Source organism: Arachis hypogaea, chromosome 10 (assembly GCF_003086295.3).
Source record: "Arachis hypogaea cultivar Tifrunner chromosome 10, arahy.Tifrunner.gnm2.J5K5, whole genome shotgun sequence".
In the NCBI taxonomy this organism is placed as follows: Eukaryota; Viridiplantae; Streptophyta; class Magnoliopsida; order Fabales; family Fabaceae; genus Arachis; species Arachis hypogaea.
In genome coordinates, this window is record NC_092045.1 from 59,490,833 (window position 1) to 59,496,330 (window position 5,498).

The 5,498-nt window shown below is 43.5% G+C and overlaps 1 non-coding gene across 1 annotated transcript; it reads right to left on the reverse strand.

Moving 5' to 3' along the window:
• Positions 1-731: 731 nt before the first annotated feature.
• Positions 732-839, reverse strand: LOC112719255 (small nucleolar RNA R71). Its single transcript, XR_003161564.1, has one exon. It is a non-coding gene; the product is annotated as a small nucleolar RNA R71 (small nucleolar RNA).
• Positions 840-5,498: the final 4,659 nt, after the last annotated feature.

Below are 5,498 nucleotides of genomic sequence, written 5' to 3' on the forward strand. Positions count from 1 at the left end.
TCCCTTCTTCTCACATCCTTCTATTTATGGACTAACACTATTCCTTAATGCAAAATTCGAACTCCATCTCCTTTGACAAGTTCGAATTTTCTACTTCTGTCTTCTACTCTTCTTTTCCTCTGACACTTCAAGGAATCTCTATACTGTGACATAGAGGATTCCACATTTCTTGTTCTCTTCTCTCTCATATGAGCAGGAGCAAAGACAAAGGCATTCTTGTTGAGGCTGATCCTGAACCTGAAAGGACCTTGAAGAGAAAGCTAAGAGAAGCCAAAGCACAACTCTCTTTAGAGGACCTAACCGAATTCTTCAAAGAAGAAGAACATATGGCAGCCGAAAACAACAACAATGCCAACAATGCAAGGAAGGTGCTGGGTGACTTTACTGCACCTACTCCCGACTTCTATGGGAGAAGCATCTCTATCCCTGCCATTGGAGCAAACAACTTTGAGCTTAAGCCTCAATTAGTTTCTCTAATGCAACAGAATTGCAAGTTCCATGGACTTCCACTGGAAGATCCTCATCAGTTTTTAGCTGAGTTCTTGCAAATCTGTGACACAGTCAAGACTAATGGGGTTGACCCTGAGGTCTACAGACTTATGCTATTCCCTTTTGCTGTAAGAGACAGAGCTAGGGCATGGTTGGACTCACAACCTAAAGAAAGCCTGGACTCTTGGGAAAAGCTAGTCAATGCATTCTTGGCAAAGTTCTTTCCACCTCAAAAATTGAGTAAGCTTAGAGTGGAAGTCCAAACCTTCAGACAGAAGGAAGGAGAATCCCTCTATGAAGCTTGGGAAAGATACAAACAATTAATCAGAAAGTGTCCTTCTGATATGCTTTCTGAATGGAGCATCATAGGAATTTTCTATGATGGTCTCTCTGAACTGTCCAAGATGTCCTTGGATAGCTCTGCTGGAGGCTCTCTTCATTTGAAGAAGACGCCTACAGAAGCTCAAGAGCTAATTGAAATGGTTGCAAATAACCAATTCATGTACACTTCTGAAAGAAATCCTGTGAACAATGGGATTAGTCAGAAGAAAGAAGTTCTTGAGATTGACACTCTGAATGCCATATTGGCACAGAACAAAATATTGACCCAACAAGTCAATATGATTTCTCAAAGTCTGTCTGGAATGCAAAATGCACCAAGCAGTACTAAGGAAGCTTCATCTGAGGAAGAAGCTTATGATCCTGAGAACCCTTCAATGGAAGAGGTGAATTACATGGGAGAAGCCTATGGAAACACCTATACTCCTTCATGGAGAAATCATCCAAATTTTTCATGGAAGGATCAACAGAGACCTCAACAAGGTTTCAATAACAATAATGGTGGAAGAAACAGGTTTAGCAACAGCAAGCCTTTTCCATCATCTTCTCAGTAGCAGACAGAGAGTTCTAAGCAGAATACCTCTGACTTAGCAACCATGGTATCTGATCTAATCAAAACCACTCAAAGTTTCATGACTGAAACAAGGTCCTTCATTAGAAATTTGGAAGGACAAGTGGGTCAGCTGAGCAAGAAAATTACTGAGCTCCCTCCTAATACTCTTCCAAGCAATACAGAAGAAAATCCAAAAGGAGAGTGCAAGGCCATCAACATGGCCGAATTTTGGGAGGAAGAAGAGGCAGTGAACGCCACTGAGGAAGGCCTCACTGGGCGTCCACTGGCCTCCAATGAGTTCCCCAATGAGGAACCATGGGAATCTGAGGCTCAAACTGAGACCATAGAGATTCCATTGGACTTACTTCTGTCATTCATGAGCTCTGATGAGTATTCTTCCTCTTAAGAGGATGAGTATGTCACTGAAGAGCAAGTTGCTAAATACCTTGGAGCAATCATGAAGCTAAATGACAAGTTATTTGGAAATGAGACTTGGGAGGATGAACCCCCTTTGCTCACCAAGGAACTGGATGACTTATCTAGGCAGAAACTGCCTCAAAAGAGACAGGATCCTGGGAAGTTTTCAATACCTTGTACCATAGGCACCATGACCTTCAAGAAGGCCTTGTGTGACTTAGGGTCAAGTGTAAACCTCATGCCTCTCTCTGTAATGGAGAAGTTAGGGATCTCTGAGGTGCAAGCTGCAAAAATCTCACTAGAGATGGCAGACAATTCAAGAAAACAAGCCCATGGACTTGTAGAGGATGTTCTGGTTAAAGTTGAAGATCATTACATCCCTACTGATTTCATAGTCCTAGAGACAGGGAAGTGCATGGATGAATCCATCATCCTTGGCAGACCCTTCCTAGCCATAGCAAAGGCTGTGATTGATGTTGATAGAGGAGAGTTGATCATTCAAGTGAATGAAGAATCCTTGGTGTTTAAGGCTCAAGGATATCCCTCTGTCATCATGGAGAGGAAGCATGAAGAGCTTCTCTCAAAACAAAGCCAAACAGAGCCCCCACAGTCAAACTCTAAGTTTGGTGTTGGGAGGCCACAACCAAACTCTAAGTTTGGTGTTGAACCCCCACAACCAAACTCTAAGTTTGGTGTTGGGAGGTCCCAACATGGCTCTGAGCATTTCTGAGGCTCCATGAGAGTCCTCTGTCAAGCTACTGACATTAAAGAAGCGCTTGTTGGGAGGTAACCCAATGTTATGTTTTACATATTTTTCTTTTGTTATTTTATCTTTTTTGTAGGTTGATGATCATGAGAAGTCACAAAATTAATGAAAAAAGCAAAAACAGAATGAAAAACAGGAAGAAAAACAGCACACCCTGGAGGACGCACCCACTGGCGTTTAAACGCCAGTGAGGTTAGCTGTTGGGCGTTTAACGCCCAGTCTGGCACCATTCTGGGCGTTTAACGCCAGAAAGGGGCACCAGACTGGCGTTAAACGCCAGAAAGGGGCAAGAAGCTGGCGTTAAACGCCAGAAATGGGCACCAGCCCGGCGTTTAACGCCAGAAATGGCTAAAAACGTGATTTTGTTTGCCATTTGGTGCAGGGATGACTTTTCCTTGACACCTCAGGATCTGTGGACCCCACAGGATCCCCACCTACCCTACCACTCTCTCTCTCTTCTTCACCTATTCACCAATCACCTCAACACCTCTTCCCCAAAAACCCTTCACCTATCAAACCCCATCTTTCTCTTCACCACTCACATCCATCCTTCATAAAACCCCACCTACCTCACCATTCAAATTCAAACCACTTTCCCACCTAAACCCACCCTCAAGTGACCGAAACCTACTCTTTCCCTCTCTTATATAAACCCTCCTTCACTCCTTCATTTTCACACCTCCTAAACACCATTTCTCTCCCCTTTGGCCGGACACATAGCCATTCCCTTCTTCCTCTTTTCTTCTTCTTCTACTCTCTTCTTTCTTCTTTTGCTCGAGGACGAGCAAACATTTTAAGTTTGGTGTGGTAAAAGCATTGCTTTTTGTTTTTCCATAACCATTTATGGCATCCAAGGCCGGAGAAACCTCTAGAAAGAGGAAAGGGAAGACAAAGGCTTCCACCTCCGAGTCATGGGAGATAGAAAGATTCATCTCTAGGGTGCATCAAGACCACTTTTATGAAGTTGTGGCCTTGAAGAAGGTGATCCCCGAGGTCCCTTTTTCACTCAAAAAGGGTGAATATCCGGAGATCCGACATGAGATCCGAAGAAGAGGTTGGGAAGTTCTTACCAACCCCATTCAACAAGTCGGAATCTTGATGGTTCAAGAGTTCTATGCCAATGCATGGATCACCAAGAACCATGACCAAAGTGTGAACCCGAATCCAAAGAATTATCTTACTATAGTTTGGGGGAAATACTTGGATTTTAGTCCGGAAAGTGTAAGGTTGGCATTCAATTTGCCTATGATGCAAGGAGATGAACATCCTTACACTAGAAGGGTCACTGGTGGACGAAATTGTGATCACTTGTATGTATTTATAAAAGATGTATACTCTGAGGGCATTGTTTATTTTCTTCACAATCTCGTTCAACTAACCAGCAAGTGTACTGGGTCGTCCAAGTAATAACCTTACGTGAGTAAGGGTCGAATCCACAGAGATTGTTGGTATGAAGCAAGCTATGGTCACCTTGCAAATCTCAGTCAGGCAGAAAAAAGAGGAATTGTAATTATAATAAATAAAAAGGAATAATAAAAGGGATAGAAGACTTATGCAGATTCATTGGTAGGAATTTCAGATAAGCGGATGGAGATGCTGTAGAGCTCTTGGATGCCTGCTCTCCTACTCCTTCTACTCAATCCTTCTTACTCCTTTCCATGGCAAGCTTTGTATAGGGGTTCACCATCAACTGTGGCTACTTTCATTCCTCACGGGGAAATAACCTGTGCGACTGTCACTCGCACAGCTAACCAGTCTGGAGGCATCACCCGTGGCTGATGGCTACATCCCATCCTCGCAGTGAAAACTATGCAACGCACTCTGTCACAGTACGGCTAATCACCGGTTGGTTCCCGCTCCTACTGGAATAGAATCCCTCTTTTGCGTCTGTCACCAACGCCCAGCAGGTTAAAGTTTGAAGCACGTCACGGTCATTCATGATCGGAATCCTACTCGGAACACCACAGACAAGGTTGGACTTTCCGGACTCCCAGGATCCTACTCGGAACACCACAGACAAGGTTGGACTTTCCGGATCCAGATGAATGCCGCCAACTATCTAACTTATACCACGAAGATTCTGTTGGGGAATCTAAGAGATACGCATTCAAGCTCTGTTGCATGTAGAACGGACATGGTTGTCAATCACGCGCATTCATAAGTGAGAATGATAATGAGGGTAATCTGACTCATCACATTCATCATGTTCTTGGGTACGAATGAATATCTTGGAATAAGAATAAGAGAGAATTGAATAAAAGATAATAGAATTGCATTAATACTTGAGGTACAGCAGAGCTCCACACCCTTAATCTATGGTGTGCAGAAACTCCACCGTTGAAAATACATAAGCAAAGAGTTCAGGCATGGCCGAATGGCCAGCCCTCTCTAACGTGATCACAGGATCAAAATACAATCCAGGATGTCTAATACAATAGATAAATGTCCTATATATACTAGACTAGCTACTAGGGTTTACATGAGTAAGTAATTGATGCATAAATCCACTTCCGGGGCCCACTTGGTGTGTGCTTGGGCTGAGCTTGATGAATTCACGTGCTAAGGCATATCTTGGCGTCAAACTTCAGGTTATGACGTGTTTTGGGCGTTCAACTCCGGATCATGACGTTTTTCTGGCGTTTAACTCCAGACAGCAGCATGAACTTGGCGTTCAACGCCAAGTTACGTCGTCATTCTTCGAATAAAGCATTGACTATTAAATATTGCTGGAAAGCTCTGGATGTCTACTTTCCAACGCCGTTGAGAGCGCGCCAATTGGAGTTCTGTAGCTCCAGAAAATCCATTCCGAGTGCAGGGAGGTCAGAATCCAACAGCATCAGCAGTCCTTTTGTCAGCCTTCTTCAGAGTTTTGCTCAAATCCCTCAATTTCAGTCAGAATTTACCTGAAATCACAGAAAAACACACAAACTCATA